Source organism: Hermetia illucens, chromosome 2, assembly GCF_905115235.1.
Source record: "Hermetia illucens chromosome 2, iHerIll2.2.curated.20191125, whole genome shotgun sequence".
Lineage (NCBI taxonomy): Eukaryota > Metazoa > Arthropoda > Insecta > Diptera > Stratiomyidae > Hermetia > Hermetia illucens.
The window spans coordinates 107686674-107705501 of NC_051850.1; the positions used below are offsets into that span (position 1 = coordinate 107686674).

Genomic DNA, 18828 nt, shown 5'->3' on the forward strand with positions numbered 1-18828 from the left:
TTTCGTGATGTGGTATTTCGGAAATCATTGCAATTTGCGACATCTTCCGCTTTCCTGACCAGAGGTTTCGGCGTACACTACGCTGAACTTCTCGGGATTTTGCTCGGTATCAGAGTTCTAGCACGTCACGCCCGCCATCATTCGCAGCTTTCAATCGAGCCTCCAACTCCTTCTGTTCATCGATCCACTTCCAGGATTCCACAGTTAGCCAAATCTTATGATGCCCCTTCGGGACGTGGCCGACGCCCTGTGTAGAACCGAGAAAAGGGCATTTTTGATGGCGCCTAGTGTTATCGATAATTTCAGGCGAGCTACTTAAATTCACGACGTTGTGCCACTACAAGAGCTCTAGATTGAAGGTTTGACGATAAAAGGGCTCCAATATTAACGGTACAACTTATTCTGCAACCCACAAGATGTCGATCGAGATCCATCTCAGGCAGGGTCTGCCTCCTCTTCTTTTTCTACCATAGATATTGCCCTTATAGACTTTTCGGGCTGAATCATCCTCATCCATACGGATTAAGTGACACACATAACCTGACGGTCATAGCATTGCTCATAGAATTCGTTGTTATATAGGCTACGGAATTTTTTTCTGTCGAACAAACCCAAGAGTTCGCAATTTTTTTTTGCTTCTTGGTTGAAAGTGGTCCCGTCTACAGAAGACTACGTCTGTTTGTGGACGGCCTTCCGTGCAAACTAACGACCATTTCGTGTGACATTGCTAACTGAATAATCAGTAGTCCGTTATTATTCGTATTTTGATGTAAGCTATTGGAGCCGACGTATCGCCTGAAAACGGGCTCCGTCCCTACTTGGTTGTTAAAATCCCCAAGTATGATTCTGATATCATACCTGGGACAGGTTTCGAGGGTTTGCTCTACTGCATAGTAGAAGGTATCCTTCTCCGACTCTGCAGTCTCCTCTGTAGGGGCGTGAACGTTAATGAGCCTTATATTTACAAATTTGCCCTGCAAGCGCAGAGTGCATAACCGTTCGCTTATGTTTTCAAAGCCGATAACAGCAGGTTTCATTTTTTGACTGACTAAGAATCCTACTCCCACGTGGTTTACTGGATGGCCACTATATTATATGGTGTAGTGACTCTTCTCCAGGAAACCACCCCTGTCCAACGCATCTCCTGCAATGCTGCTACATCAGCCTTATATCGGGGCAGGGTATCGGCTACTTGCTTCGTAGCTCCATCTTGCACGTTCCTTGGGAGAATGCACAAACCGTTATTCCTTCTTCGTTGCCGGGTTCACTCCGAGGCTCCTTTTGTATCTTCGTAACAGATTATTTTCCGTGTAGGATTATCAGCCCTACCCAACCCCCAACCTGGAGGACCAGTTGGTACCACATGTCCCATTTTTAGGCGCGCATATACTCATAATAAATATAATAACATATTCTTATTAACTTCATTTAAACAGATATCGGCATGGAGGGTATTTTGGAGGCCTAGACACCAATGGCAGCTTCGTGATTTTTTTCGTATCTTTTGACTGAGTAGTTTCTGAGAACAAGCGCGTGGTCTGACAAGTGATAATTTAGACTTGTCAGATCCCGCTTTCCCCCCTGTTAAATCAAATGTCAAAAATTGGCGTTGGAAAGTAATGTTCGAGACCTTTCATTTGATACCCCACATGAAAAAATATTTTACACTCACATTTTGTATGTATGGGGACCCTCTTAAACTTTACGTAGAATTATTATATCACCTGCAAGAAAATTCACAATTCCCACCTTTCCACCAAATTTCACAAATTCGTGTATTTGTTTCACACGAAACCTTAAGAAACAAGCTTGCGATAAATGAAATTAACGGAAAGGCATGCCAGTAAAACCGGAAAAAAGGACGCTGACGGTTATATTAGGCAGAGGGAAGGAAGCGCGGCCTTTGGACTGGCTTTAGTCATATGAAGGAAAAGAATGTTAATGCGGATTAACCAAGCTCGTAGATTGATTGGTCATGGCAAATCCAGTTTTGTTTAATCCTTCTTGCACTGATAGAGAACGCATGGGATCCATTGTCGAGAAATTTGCTTCCGAACCGTTTGGTTTTTCAGAGTGCAAGGATCTTAATACCATTACGAGACACTGCAAGAGTTCCCTGTGCGATAATGGAATCGTACTATCGATGATTCAAAGGATTAGCTCAGTTTCTGTTGCTGAAGTCGTTACCACTTGACGTGTCCGATCTGAGGTTGTAGCCCGAGTTCCCAGACAACATTATCTTCCCGCATGGCAGCAGCTCGTTCCAACCCCCAAAAGTAAGAGTAGGTCTGGTTGGTTCTCCGTTTTTAGATGGAAAAGAATCTGTGTCAACATGTTACTGTTGCAAAAAGTGGAATTCAATAGCGAAATTGTTGTTATATCCATTGGTCGTTTCATAAGGTCTTTATTCCATCGAGTTCCAAATCATGATGTTATCCCGCAGCCTTTATTATCATTTGCCTTTATAGTAAAATAATATTATAATAAATCTGTGACTACAATAGTTTGTATGGCACGATCCTTCCTTCGAAGTAAAACTTATGAATTTTACGAGAGAGCAATACAGCTGTGATGATTATTCTAGTAACGTGAAACAATCAAATACTGAAAAACGAGTGGGTATACTTAAGGAACCCGGATTACCCTAGTAGGTGAAACTTCCATTCGAAACTTTAGATGCTGTAACTACTGTCATTATACTGCTAGTAGGAGTAGTGCCGCCCATCATTAAGTTGAGCACGATAAACATGAATGTCTCTTTTGACACGAATCGAGTTTAAATCCATTCGAGATATGGTGATCTAAATTAAAATGAAGGGATCTTTCCACAGCAACCAATCTAGAGTCCGCAATCCAAATTACCATCACGAAATCCCAATATGACCAGCAATAAAATTCAAACGATTGTCAGTTATTATCATCCGCGGTCTAGGTCTATAGCCTGACACACATCCACTCTCCTATAGATGCTTTTTAATGTCTCCCTCACGAACTCCATATGAAAATTGGCAGCAGCATCTAAATTAAATAACGACAAGATGACCATCCCTCCATCTTCATCTAGACAACCGCATTATGTTCCATTATCTCGACGCTCGGAAGCGAAATAGAAATTGGTTGATGATGTTGGTTTTGAGCTGTTCGAATCCCCTCGAGCGTAACCGGAGAGGCAAAATACGAACGTGTCCACGGGATCGCATTTCTATTGCGTGCCCACTATGATTACAAGGCACGGTATCAAGTTCAAGGTTCTCCGGAGGCCCCGCCAGGCCATCAAGTGATTAATTAGGTACGCCAAAAAATTCGGCGTGTAAGTAAAAATAGTTTTTATTATCTGGCACCATCACGATCAGGTTGATTCTGCTGACGGACTGGGACCTCTTTTCAGGTGAAGAAAGGCGATGGGTATCGAACACAGACTGAAACCTCGCTTGGGCACGGTGGGCTGGTAGAGCAGTAAACGGTGTTACAATCGGACAGTTTTTGCAGCCTGGGTAGGCTAAATCACCAGATTGCTCGACAGTAAACTCTTCAGCCATCGTGACCTGATCTAACACTTTTGGAGCGATCAACATTTATAATGGCTTGTTTGCGGACCACGGGAGTCAAAATGTTGAATAATTTCAGATTAAATATGAAGCATGTGCTCTACCGGGTCGCCATTGTTTTTGTAGCTTAGTCTAGATAATTTGTTCAATTTAAAGCATTTCTGGTGTAATGGGTTACCTGACAGTAACGCTTCAGAGAATTGCGAGGCTTGTTTTGGCTTAGAAATTAACAGTCAGCAGAATACATTAGTCAAACATCATACATCAATGTAAGATTGGATTGTATTTGGTAGAGTTTGTCTATAACGTCCCCGATTGCCAATTTATGCACGCTACGGTGGCTTCATCGAAAATATAACTTTCTCCTGGGTTCGATTACCATATTTGATGGTTTACATTATGGAAAATTCCTAGAATGCCTTGCCCTTTCCAAACCGCAGAATTTCATCGCTACAGCGATCGACTAACGCATTTAGATAACCGGCAACATCGCACACCTTCGTCGCTATGATGTAAGTTGAGTTCGAATACAAGATCAACTTCTCTACCAGAACAACCTATCTCTATTCTAAGTGTAGAGGTCATCCGTTCTACTTGTTGCCGACGATGACGATGATGCCGTGGCTGGACCAGCATTGGCTCAATCTACTCAAGCATTAGTCCCTATTTTGTCATCGTCGTTGTCGTTCAATGGAACCTAGTCACATTCTCCGCACTAATAGAAATGACTTGATCTGCCTTGCAAAAAAGATACTCAGAGAATGCCACACCGGCAACTATCTAGAGTTCGAATCTTTGCCGGCATTCGTTCGGATGCTGTTCTCTAGCCGCAGAATACCCTAACCTAAACATTTTTATCCACAACTGCGTAGAGTAGGCTGGCTGGACTCGATAATACGGCGAGAGGGAGTGGAGTGGATGAACGCAGACTGAAGAAGTTGGAAAGTCAAGTTGGAGCTGAGAATGTGGTCATATACGACGCTTAATGGCCGGCATGGCCAACTGACCACTGTGGTCGTAGCTGACCGGTCTTGTACTGGCCTGAAATCGGGCCACGGTGCTTTTAATCGTATTTTTAAATCGAAGAACAACTTGTCTGTGAATGGAATTCAGCATTCTTGACCGATCAGCAACGTCGGCAGCAAATTGCTGGGCTTTGATTCCGGACGCTTCAGGCTTACCTAGTTGAGATTAACTCGGGTTGCACTTTCCCATAGAAACGGATTTCCCACTTTAATGGTCTGTTAGTGTTTTGCGATTAACGTGGCCGCGCTGGCCACACGCAGTTTTGATTAAGGCTGTCTAGCGTGATGAAATCCATTGATTACTTTTATTGAATTGGCTTATATCAAGCAACTTGTTTACGGTGGTAGGTGTTAACTTGACGAATACTGATGATGGCGTTATGATCAGATGCTGTTTTTCCATCTCGATCATCAGCTAATGTTTCGCAGAAACCACTCTCGCAAGCTTCTAAGGTTGAAGATACTTTAGCTTATTAGCTTGGGGCCATAGAGCGCTTTATTTGCGGAACAAGAAAAATACGGAAGGAATCTTACAATGTACCAACCACCCGCGGACTAATTGTTGTAAAAACACGTAAACTGTTTACGTTATAAACAGCTGCAATGGAAGCCAGTACATCAACTCCTCTATCAACAATCAATCTGAACTGTTATTCCAGGATCAAGCTGAGCGCTTCCATAAGAGTTAACCTGCATATTTTATGACTAGCGGAATTTGATGCCCACGTGGAGGAGAAGCCGTGTGAAATATTTACTCAAATGCAATACACTTTGGGCATATGTATGAATTTAAAAATTAGCGTAAATTGGCCGAGGTTCCGATAAAGAAAAAATCGAACTATTGTCCACGGAAGATACTGCTGGAACTATAATGAAAGCTTCGTCGGAGGCATCCAATCCACACCATATTTCGAAACAAAGGTAAGGTTCATTGTTAGAAGTAACGAGTTCGATTCAGTGAACAATCCGTTTCAAGCATCGCTCTCTCTTTCCTATAGGTAAGTGAAAAATTATAGAGGAAAAATATCAGGTAGATACATTTTATGTCAACTCTTCAGTGAGAGAAAACTCAATCTAAAATAATATTATGGTGACAGTCAATGAAGCAGACATTGTAAAGTGAAGATCCACTCGATAAGTACCTTCACTTGTTACCAGGACTTTCAAACTTTGTTCAACTCAACTTGTAATGGTAAATGGTACACAATACTGATTTCCCAAACATGAATATGGAAGCTAAGGATTAGTACTCTTAAGTCACAAACTTGGAATCCACCCTCAAGGCACGAAACTTTAGTAGCAAATCAGGGAGGACCACAGGTTAAAAGTTCTCTTCGGCCTCTATTAGGTAAAATAGAAGAAAAGAAAGCTGGTTATGTTTATGCGGATCAGATAGCGGAAACTTAGGAAGTCCCCAGCCAACTACGGAGAAGAGGAACTTTCTTGGGAATTACCGTTGCTACATCACCAAGTGTGGCAATATGCAGAGAAATCGGAACCCTCTTTAGAGGATGAGAACAAGCTGGTAACCACGGCGAAATCTACACTGGACGCAACGGACTCTTCGTTAAGTGGCGATTTATCATCACAAAAACTCAGGTACTAAGGCTGACAAGAGCCGTAGGTTCGGTTCGGTTCAACACAATCTGTGACATTGGACCAGTAAATAGAATGGGACCTTCCATAAAGAAAGATTCATAAGACTAAAATCCTGTGCTCAGGTACCAAATTTGTTCGGAACAACTGTTTCGATAATTCTGTGTCAATACAATACCAGAAAATTACTAAGAGGAAAAACGTCATGTATACCCCGACGACGCAAGAATTAAGGGATCTGGTAACGTATACAAAATTAATCTATCTTCAAATCTTAACAGTTTTCGCTAAAAACGTCTCGACATATTTGCTGGGAAAGGAACAATCTTGGCATCGTAGGGTGACTCTGCGTTTGTTGGGCCAAGGAGAAGTGAAGTAATTGACTTAACAATTGGTACCAGCCAAGATGATGGCGTTGACCACAAGGTTTTCTCATTATAAATTCGAAAATGAAAATTGCACAGAAAGTTGCTGGATGGCGAAATCTCAGTTATAGCTTGGCGAGAGGTGGTTTTAGTGGGTAAAAATCCTACACTCTCAGGGAAGCTGAGGTTTTTTTTAAGATTTCCACCTCTTAAAAAAATTGACTAGAGATGTCAGATCACCGTTATTTAAAATTCAATCGAACCGAACGAAATTTGTTGGACATATGGGACCTATGAAATCCCAGGCATACAGTGAGTGACATAAATTCACGTGTAATTTAAAGGGGGACTCCCCATACATGTAAAGGCAGATGTAAAATTTTTTTCATCGAATATAGTCATGTGGCGTAGCAAACGAAAGGTCTCAATTAGTACTTTGTGAATCTGATAGTTTTAGTTTTGACGTGAGCTGCAAAGTGCGCGAGTACAAAATGTATTCACTTAAGATGAGACAGGACTCATTTTCGGAAACTACCCAATCCAAAAATCTGAACAAAAATCAGGAGAGTGTGCTTAGATGAGATCTAGGCCTCAAAATATGTCCCGTTCAATATCTGCTCAAATAAACTTAGTAATAGTATAATACCAACCTTACAACAACACCAGTATAGAGGACATGCCAAATTTCATGGAAATCTGGCAATTAACGCCAAAATTATAGCACATCAAACTTAGCAATTTCATGGGATTTACTGCTGCCATGCAAATAAGATGCTAACGTCATAATTATCGAGAATAATTAACATTCGAGTGAAATATTAAAATTCAATTCATGAAGAATCTACTTCTCCCCAGCCCTTTTTAAGGTTTTGTATAAAAAAGAAAACGGGTGTAGCGAATGACACCAAATTTGATAGAAAAGTGGAAACTGTAGACACTCACGCTTACAGTGAGTTACATAATTCTATGTCGAATTTACATACAAAAGGGGGATGTAATTTTCTTTCATCAAACATAGTCATTTGGGGTGTCAAATGAAAAGTTAGTACTTTTCGAAGCCGGTCTTAGTTTTGATATTTGTTGGATAGGTGGCTGTGCATGGAGTTGGAGGTGATCATTTCTTGAACGGACCCATTCTCAGAAACTACACAACCGAAAAATCTGAAAAAAAACAGGAGGCTGCCACTATATACCGATATCTGTTCAAATAAAGTTAATGATAGTATACTATTATAATTTTTAGTAATTGGCTGCAAAACCCCCCATAAGTTCATCCTAGTACCACGAATGTAGGCTATAATATAGAGCATGATCCTACCAAGTTTGGTCGAAATTGCATCATTACTAACAAAGTTATAGGTCAAAATTGTCGCTTCTTTGCAAATTCAAGACTCAATATCGTCCAATAAACGATACTTACAGTTTTCATCGCTATCATTAATTTTTGATCAGATTACCTCTTTGCAACAAATGATGGAAAAACTTTTAGAATATGGCTATCTCTTGCACCATCTTCTATTCGATGATTTCAAGCCTGCCTAGGATATTATAGCCAAAGCCGTCCACGCTCTGAGGGAATTCAATATCACGACAAAATGAATAACATTGCTCAGTCTGACCCTGATCAATGTGCGAGGCCAGATGAAAGCAGGAACCTTTCACCATTAACAATGATCTGGGACAAGACGATTTTCTATTATGTATCCATTTTAACCTGGCCTTAGGAAGGTGATTCGCGATGCTGAGTTGAATGCTAGGGGCCGTATTCACTTCATGTCTACCCAAACTGTTAGCCTATGCTAACGATATTGTCATTATTGGAAGAACAATCTGAGATGCACAAACTGCCTTCATACAAATTTATTGATTGACTGATAGGAGACTATCATTACTATACTACATGCATTCTCATCTATCAGCAAATATCCACACATGAGGATGGACGATTCCGTAGCCTATATAACGACGAAATCTATAAGTGATACCATGACTGCCAGTTGTGGATAAAATCCGGCTCAATAACTTGCAGTGGGCGGGTCACCTAATCCGCATGGATGAGGATAATCCAACCCAGAAAGTCTGTAAGGGCAATATCCATGGTAGAAAAGGAAGACGAAGCAGACCCTGCCTGAGATGGAGCGATGGCGTAGGCCAGGACGACAGACAGCTTTTAGGGATATCAAATTAGTAGACCTCGGCGCAAAACCGGGATTCCTAGATTTCCTTATTGAGGCAGTCCTAGACCGGATACCAGTTATTTCGCCCTTGATTATAATCAGCGACTGTCACTGGTGGCAGGGGGGCTTGTATGGTGACTGGATGCATGATATCGGGCGACTCAGCTGTGAATGAGTACCTAAGTCAAATCAGAGTGATAATTTCGGTTGTGCTCTAACGCACTTCAAGACCCAAATCCAATTAGATTCTCGTGCTGACGCCAACCACACTTATCGTATGATTTAACACCCCGAAGCTTTCTTGCAGCTCCGGGGGATTGATAAACATGATTTTTTTGGGACGTTTTTTTAGGAGTCATAATTTTTGTTGTTTTCAAAAGAATCTTTTTGAAACCTTGAAACCTTGTTAAAATTGATTCATTGTCAGTCTGTCTGTAACACGCACTTTTCTCAGAGAAGATCACAGAAGGGGTATGGTGAATTACATTGTTCTGCGTTCAACTTAAGGTCGGCTCCATACAAGTTTTCAGTGATTATAGTCTTGTGTGGTATCAAGGACCCGTTCCCAGTAATTACCCAAACGAAAAATCTGAAAAAAATTATGGTGGTTCATGCATATAGTATTTAGGCCCCACAATACTCCCCGCTGCGATATCTTTTCAAATGAATTTAATAATAGTATATAATTATATTATGAAAATGTACTGTGAATCCCCTTAAAATTCACCCCAGATTCGTGAAATGCAGGAATATCGGTTTTAAAATGAATTGCCATTCTGGAAAGTTTGGTACAAATCCTGCTATTATTAACAAAGTCATAGTAGGTCAAAGTTCATCTCTTTCACGTCAAATTACTACTCCTTAAAACAAAAAGTCAGTACTATATCGAATTGAATATCGGGTATATTCAATGTACATACACTACGAGTTATATATAAATGAAACCATCGTGTACCCAAATATTCTTAAGTAAAAAATCAACAAAACCCTTTTATACTAGAAGCGCTGAGCTAAATAAAACTATTAATCGTGGAGAAATTTAACTTTATTAACTCCCAACAATTTAAGAAAACTACTATTTTTTACATTAGAACCAGACTAAGGACCGTGCATATTTGTTGCAAATATCGATATTTCGGGAGCCAGTTGCTCATTTCCTCAGTGCTTGTTACACTCTAAATTGGAAATCTTAGCCTCTATTTTTATTAGACAATCTTCCAGATATGTAAGTTACCGAATAATTAGCTCCCCATTCCAGTATCCGAAATTCTTGATTGATAGTTAATTATTTTTTAATTATGACGAAGCGCTCCTAAGGTGGTTACTTATCTTTTTCCTGCAGGTAGTCTTTAGATTACTAGATTATTGAGGAGGTTCAGTATCCATGTTTTTCATACTGTGTGTACCATTTCGAAGTTCTCCATTTTGATGTTGTAGTTGTTGTTTACCATGTGCTTGGCAACTGATTATTTTATTTTATTCGCTGCTCATTTTCTGCTTACCCTATAATAATAATAATCGTTGGCGCAACAATTCAACTGAATTAGGACCTTGAAGTGTGTTAGAGCACTTAGTTCAAGACCGTAACAGTACACTACAGGAGGCAATGTGGTCAGCATTGCGTTCGTCCGAGATTATTACCCTGATTTGACTCAGGCACTCATTCACAGCTGAGTCGACCGGTATCCGGCATCCAGACACGATAACAAACCTCTTTGCCATCAGTGAGATTTGAACTGCGACCTTCCGCCACGACAGCTCAGCGCTCTAACTACTGGAGCCATCTTTACACTTGCTTTCCCGATATCTTCTTTAATCCTAGTTACCACTAAATGTCTTGTTTGACTGTCGTAAACCCAATCCCATAGGACAATCAATTTTGTAGGCCCCACTTTTTCCTTTTATTGCGGATAGTTTTTTGCGAACATCAACCTTTTTTTAGTTGCGCTTTCCTGTTTGTGGATGTCGAAAGTTTTACTTACTTAGCACGACATTTAAGTCCGATGAATCATTGAGTTGAAAGGGACCATTGGGTTATTCTAATGGTTCATCGTATTTGGGTGATTTTTCTGTGGATGACAAATTCCATCTTCTCATCATTGTGACGTCCAAGAAGGGGAGGTTGTGGTTTATTTATTAAAAGAAGATGTGAAACGGCTCTAAAGTCTGTCCATTTTTCGATATGTTTGCTGGACCTTTTAAAAATTAGATTCCAGTCAGTATCCGAAGAGGCCAACATCCCTTTATAATCAAATTTAAGGCCAGAAACGATCCATTTAAATAAGTAATGTTTACAGAAGGAATGATAAATAAGTCGGAATACCGGAAGCTGGACAACAACAAGCCGAAGTTTGGGTAAGAAATTTCCTATGCACGTTTTTCCATTCATACATAGCTAAAAATTCAAAATAATCCTTGACATATCCATCCTCACCGTTCATATGAATTCACCTTATATGATCATGACGTCATACATGTCTTAGACTGCGATAAATTGACGTGAAATATACAATTTTGACCTTCTCTAACTTTCTTAATAATAGTTGGATCTTTTCAAACTTTCCAAAATTGTTTATTACACTATTACCTATGGAGGTACCAAATTTTGTACTTCTAAGAACTTAATGGGGGTTTTCTAGTAAATTTTTATTTAATATACTATTATTGACTTTATTTGAGCAGATATTGGAATGGGATGTATTTTGAGGCTTAGATTTTGTACAGTTGCACCAGATTTTCCGGCTGAATAGGTTCGAGAACGTCTCCGAAGTCCAATTACATAGTAATAATAATAATCGTTGGCACAACAATCCATATTGGATCAGGGCCTTGAAGTGTGTTAGAGCACTTCATTCAAGACCGTAACGGTTCACTACAGTAGACTGTAGGAGACAAGGTGGTCAGCATTGCGCTCGCCCGAGATTATTACCCTGATTTGACTCAGGTACTCATTCACAGCTGAGTCGACTGGTATCCGACGTCAAATCACGATACAAATCCCTTTCCCACCAGCGAGATTTGAACCGCGACCTTCCGTACGACAGCCTTGTGCTCTGACCACTCAGCTATCCGGACTTACATGATTTCGCGCATTTCATGGCTTCGAAATTGAATCTCTAGTGGTACCAACATACACCCTTGGGGCGAAGATTTTTGGAGCTGTGCTGTGTACACGATCTAATTGAGAACGTTGAGAAGCCCGTCTGCGTTAAGCAAGTTTCTGTTAAAGGCGAGGATATTTGTACGTCTTACGTTGCTTTCGCAATGTTTGGTGTCAAAGGAAGCGGAGCGTAGACCTATGCATATGTCGGCTGCACTTTGCAGTGCCTGGCCATCAATCGTTGCCATAATCGGTAGAGGTAATTAAAAGTTATAATTTCAGGCAAGTGTCTGTAAGTAATAAGCCATACCATCTTATTCTAACAGTTTCCACTATCAAATAAAATTTATGTATTTGAATAAGTTTTTTATGTAACTGACTTGATTGTTTATTAAAAAATCAGATTTGATTTAAATCTTGATTTTCATAAAAAACCACTTGTTATAAATCTTGACTTAAGTCAATTAACCCTGCGTCGTTTTAGGGCGATCCACTTGCCGGGCATACTGGAAAAGTAGATTTCATTGCATACAATAACCCGAGTTGTCACCCTTCCTCAACGTATGGCATATCCACTGCCAATTTTGCTTTCCGATTATCACGTCCACGGGAATCTGGTTCGTGCCCCGACCAAACTATTCACTCATTATCGTCTCAGACCAGAATACGCCAATGACACGACCCAGTCATGAATTATCAAAAGTTCGATGGCTGCTAAGTAACATTGGCGATCATTTTCCTTGTAATACTCCATCAAGTTCGGCGCCGCTATCGGCAGGAAAACCGGTAAATACATATACAAATTGATCAACGCCTTCGATGCTGTCCTTATTTATGCAAGTAGACAGACTGAGAACCTTTCGTTGGTGTTTATTTTCAGTCCGACTCTGTAACCTTTTCCAAATTCAGAGCCATTTGGCAAGATTCGTGAAAGAGCAATGTCACCAATATGGTCGAAGAGTTTGAGGAAAGATGATATGGTCCATTGAACCCCTCTACATCCTCAAGCTAGAGCAACATAGAGAACTTCACTGGCAACGAACATCATAGATGACCTTTCCTTCATATATATTGATAACATGGTAGTTATTGGTTTATCAGGAATGTTCCTCCTTAGTAGACCATTTCAAACATACCCTCTTTTTCCATATCGATGAGGAGCAAGTGGAGTGTAGATCTAGAACTCCGAACACTACTTCACAATGAGTTGTGGGATGTTAATAGAGTTGGTACGGGAGAATCTAGAATAGAAATCAGCCCGCTCTCTGTCGATCAAGTTTTCGAGATATCCCTTGATGCCTTACAGGATGATTTTAGCTAATATCTTTGCTATATGGGAGCTCTAAATTTTCTTCAATGCCTGCCATTAAGGAGGTCATCCCCTGTGTCGGGTTGGAGAAATCGATTTTTTTTTGCATGAATTGTATCTAGATATAGTGGAGAATATGTGGGCAAAGGGATTTTCCGATATTCGGAGTTGTTCAGAAATTACAGTGTTAAACAGGTAAGGAGTTTGCAGCCGCGGCTAGAGTACTCGATGAGAAAGAGCATCGGATCTTTTTTACCTGAGCCTTATAAATTCGAACACAGGCATAAATATAAGAAGATGGAAAACCAATCAATTGTCTAAACTTATTTGCTGTTTGGAATAAAAAGGATAATCCAGTCTAGAGTGAGCACTGAAAGGCTTTCAAGCTATACTCAGTTATATTTTGTTGTAAGTATTGTGCTGTTTGTGTGTTCAGTGATTGTTTTTAAATGGATCTTATGAAGGGAGATCGCTGTAACGTTCAACGTAATGCTCGGACTAAAAAACGAGCATTTCATGGGAATCGACACTTATCAGAGAAGAAAAAGGACTTCGCATCAACATCAACAAAGAAACTTTTAGCAAGCATGAACATGGATGTTCCAATTGCGACAAACTTTGTATATTGGATTTTGCTGGAGTTTTCTCCGGTATTTTTGCAAATTTCTGCAAATAATAAAATATACGTAGTAGTAAAAAAGGAATGCGTAGGACATGTCGAGAAAAGAATGGGAACGCGGCTTAGAAATGCAAAGAAGAATCACAAAGGCATTGGTGGAAAAGGGGCTGGAAAACTTACTGATAAGGTTATTAACGACCTCATTACATTTTTTGGGCTAGCTATTCGTCGACACGCAAATTCGATAGAAGGAATGAAGCAAGAAATTTGGGCAACTTTCTTCCATAAATGTTCTATAGACGAAAATCCTCAGCATCAAAATTGTCCAGCAGGCGAGGACGGTTGGTGCCAAGCGGAAGCTAAAAGAGAACTGGATAGTTTCCACCACGAGAAGGCACCTTTGACTGAAGAAGTTCAAACAGTCATCAAACCAATCTACGGAGATTTGTCACGAGATGATCTCATGAACAAAGGTTTAGGAGCAGAGACCCAGAATAACAATGAGTCGTTAAATGCATTGATCTGGACTTTCGCTCCTAAACACCTTCATTCTGGGGCCAAGGTCGTAGAAATAGCCACTTTTCTGGCTGTAATTATTTTCAATGAAGGATTCTCACAATCCTAGTGAGAATGGGATGTCAAGTTGGTCACATATGTCAGGTTTATGCCGACCACCGTAATGAAGCGCGAATTTGGCGGTCCGAACGACGATCGACTGACCTCGCTAAAAGAGCTAGAATTGAAACCAGAGAACAACAATCGGCCTTACAAGACTTTTTTTAAGAAACGGACGGTGCTCTCTATGGACCAGGTATAGCAGATTAATGGTGAGTTAAAATTTTACTGTTGATAATCACATTTAAATTTCCAAATGCGTTTTTCTCGAAACTGCATCTTGAAAATCGGCTGCCACCATAGCTCAAAATCTATCCAACCAAATTCCTTGAAATTTTCACGACTTCTTTAATACATATTTCTACGGTCCGCAAACTAGGATAATTGCAATCGTATGGGTCGTTTTTTTTATTCATAAAAAAACCGTAAAAAAACACCAAAATCCAAAAAATTAAGTTTAAAAGCCCACCAAAAATTTACCCTTTAATATTTTCTAATTATCCTAGTTTGCGAACCGTGGAATATTGTCCACATTAAAATGCCGTTTAGTTTTTTTTTCCTCAGATGAACACAGCGCCCTCCAGCGTGATAGAAGAAAAACACCTCTTTTTTGGAGATGGGTGCATAAATTGACACGTATTCCAAAAACTAGCTACAATAGCAAGCTGAAAAATTTATCACATATACTAGAGATATCAATAAACATCATCATCATCAACGGGGCAACAACCGGTATCCGGTCTAGGCCTGCCTTAATAAGCAACTCCAGACATCCCGGTTTTGCGCCGACGTCCACCAATTCGATATCCCTAAAAGCTGTCTGGCGTCCTGCCCTATGCCATCGCTCCATCTTAGGCAGGGTCTGCCTCGTCTTCTTTTCCTACCATAGATATTGCCCTTAATGACTTTTCGAACTGGATCATCCTCATCCATATGGATTAAGTGACCCGCCCACCGTAACCTATTCAACCGGATTTTATCCACAACCGGACGGTCATGATATCGCTCATAGATTTCGTCGTTATGTAGGCTACGGAATCGTCCATCCTCATGTAGGGGGCCAAAAATTCTTCGGAGGATTCTTCTCTCGAACGCGGTCAAGAGTTCGCAATTCTCCTTGCTAAGAACCCAAGTCTCCGAAGAATACATGAGGACTGGCACGATCATTGTCTTTTACACTAAGAGCTTTGACACTATAGTGAGATGTTTCGAGCGGAACAGTTTTTGTAAAAAATAAGCTCTGTTGGCTGACAACCGTGCGCGGATTTCATCATCGTAGCTGTTATCGGTTGTGATTTTCGATCCTAAATAGGAGAAATTGTCAACGGTCTCAAAGTTGTATTCTCCTATCTTTATTCTTCCTTTTTGACCAGTGCGGTTTGATGTTGTTGGTTGATTCGTCTTCGGTGCTGACGTTGCCACCATATATTTTGTCTTGCCTTCATTGATGTGCAGCCCAAGCTTCGCACCGCCTACTCGATCTGGATGAAGGCAGTTTGTAAGTCTCGGGTGGTTCTTCCCATGATGTCGATATCGTCAGCATAGGCCAGTAGTTGGGTGGACTTAAAGAGGATCGTACCTCTTGCATTTACCTCAGCATCACGGATTACTTTCTCGAGGGCCAGGTTAAAGAGGACGTATGATAGGGCATTCCCTTGTCGTAGACCGTTGTTGATGTCGAATGGTCTTGAGAGTGATCCTGCTGCTTTTATCTGGCCTCGCACATTGGTCAGGGCCAGCCTAGTCAGTCTTATTAATTTCGTCGGGGTACCGAATTCTCTCATGGCCGTGTACAGTTTTACCCTGGCTATGCTATTAAAGGCGGCTTTGATATCAATAAAAACACGGTGAAAAAATCACATTTCTATCTTTATCCAGTCCTTCAAAATAATTTTTCAAAAAAAGGCAAAAAAAAAAACGGCCTTCACACAGGATGATCCCCTTAAGGAGGGGCGACAAATGCATTGCAGATTATGCCATGCAGTAAAAGCCGATGAATGAGCCGCCTCAAGGGCACTTGACGCAGGACAGTAGAGAAGGAGCGCGAGGATTTCGGCAAGTCGTGGAAAGAGATGAAGGACATTTCAGTTAGCTGCGAACGATGGTGCGTAGGTGCAGTTGACGCGTTATACCCTGTCAAGTGGTGAATGACAACCATATATTTGCGACAGCAGCAAGCACCCAAGTACTTCTCCAGCTGCCATCCTCAAGGCTCGTGCTCTTCTTCGGCATATTAACGATTATCAACTTCGTCCACTTAGTGAACAAAACCTCAAATTGCTAGGATTTAGCAATGAGTGGATGTAAGCCTGTATGGACTGCGCTGAAAATGCCCGCTGGTTTCCATATAGCTTCCACAAGAGCTCGAAGTTCAACGGAAGTCGCGATGAAGTGCTCCTTTCACTTCTTTAATTGCTAATCATTGTGGATTAGAGGCCTCCCGTTAAGGTCTCTTCCAAGGCCATCGAGAAGCTAGTGACGTCCTGCAAGCTCTTTCGTGATGCATTATACTTTGGCGAAATCGTTACTACTTGCGGCAGCCTCCCCTCTCGTTACGCAATGGTAGGCAGACATCTTGTGTTATATTCCCGACGCAAAACATGGATTTTGAAGGGAAGATGTTAAGAAAATCCTTGAAGCAATTCGAGAGGATGGGGTATAGCAGATCAGGTACAACAGAAAAATGTACGAAGCAAAAGCTCAAAGGGGCTTGACATGTTTAAGGAAATGGGGGACGCGGTCATTGAGTCGGAAGGAGGCAACGCATTTGGGAAGCCTAGACTTGAAACGGGCTGTTGCGATGCAAGGACGAACCGGCAAAGTTCGCATCAGATTTTAGTTCAAACATTGCGATAGTCTCATATTTGAGTGGAAAAATTCGTTCCCATCGCAAATGAATACTTTTTTGGATTTTGTCGAAAGTCGGAGTCACATCTATTTCCTTCGGTTTCGTCTTCACCCCCATGAACTCTGAGTGGGAATAAATTTGCGCTGTTCATTCATGCTGTGAAGCGAGTAAAGCAGTTTCGCATTTCTCAATAAAGAGACCCAAAGACAATGGACCTTTGCGGCTCAGTCTAAGGTTTCGCGCCACTGATGGAAAACATGCCACCGCATCGATTGATCAAAACTGGTGCTGGTGCGCTCGCTGCGCCAAGAACTGGTCGGCGACGGCATTCCAGCGCAAATGCAAAGGTGCGCTCGGCACCGTCCAAAATACGAGCGTGTGCGATCTGCCCCTGATTGGGCTTGGGTCGCCGCGGCATAACGGACCTGGGCCACTACTTTTACTGTAAATTACTCCACGCACCAGCGCCGCTCGGCACCGCAATTTGCCTCCTAATGTTTGCGGTCCACGGGCACGTAAATGGGTCGCTCATCGCGACTAATTACCAAGGGAGGGACGGGACCCTAGGCACCCCCGCGCTGATCTAGTTTAGGCTGCTCACCTCTGACCGCTTCGTAGTACCCCAAATCCAGAATGCCGAATTTCTCGCCGCCCGCGAGCGCAGGTAAAGGCGTAATCCAATTGTTGCGGCTGCTGCCCCGGATCGGCTGCCACTCGGCTCACAGATGTTGCTCGGACCCGCGGCGCACAAACAACATAAAACTCTTGCACTTTTCCGCCTGCACGGGGACCACAAATTCTTGCAAAAATTCCAGGAATCTCCCAGCGACTAACCCGCGCGCAACGGACACCACAATCAGCCGCACAACTTCAGATTTTTTCAGGCAACTTCTTCGGTTTCGTCTCGTTTCCTTTGCAACAATTTTTTCACTGACGATCTTTGCAACAAATTCACCAGAACTGTGTCGTGTGTTTACCCTCGTAACTCTCGTAGTAAACAAAGTGCGCAAGCCGCGATTTTCTCTGGTGGGGCGGGCAACGAGGAAAATAAGAAACGCAGAGAAAAGTGAAAAACTAAATTCCCGACGGAACGCACAGAACACGAACTAAACACGCAAGCAACAACTCAACGACTGCGACGGCGGCTCGAGCCGAGCACCATGGATCGTGTCTGCGGCCCGATTCAGCCGCGCATTCAGCGTAAACCGGGCCTCAAGCAGCCTCGGCACAGAACATATGTCGGAAACCGGATTCGAAAAAGTCACGTAGGAATGGCAACGCCGACGGTTTGTTTAACGGAATGCAATTAGTTCTGCAGCTTCGCGACCAACACTACGGCACGGAATAGTTTCCTAAGCTCGGACTACAAGGCTAAGCCGGGATTTTAACCAGCAAGTTCCCGAAAAGCTTACTCCGATTCCTTTCGTTCCGAAGTTCAGCCTGAAAGCTAGACTTGGTTCAGATATTCGATGGTCATTTTCCACAGCGCATCCCAAACAGCGAATGGTGTCAACACATGATGACAAAACGTAACGGACCATTTACCATTTCATTTTATGCACTTCAGTCACAGATTTCTTGGAATTGCGTCGAATCGGAAATACTTGGCGTATCTGGCAATTATGT

The 18828-nt window shown here is 41.7% G+C and overlaps 1 protein-coding gene across 1 annotated transcript in view; it reads right to left on the reverse strand.

The window, feature by feature from the left end:
- LOC119647505 (spectrin beta chain, non-erythrocytic 1) overlaps positions 1–18341 on the reverse strand; it is a 214872-nt gene extending 196531 nt beyond the window's left edge. The window contains exon 1 of the mRNA XM_038048462.1: positions 17804–18341. The gene's annotated coding sequence lies outside the window, so the exon portion shown is untranslated. The remainder of the gene's footprint in view (positions 1–17803) is intronic.
- Between the last annotated feature and the right edge of the window lie 487 nt (positions 18342–18828).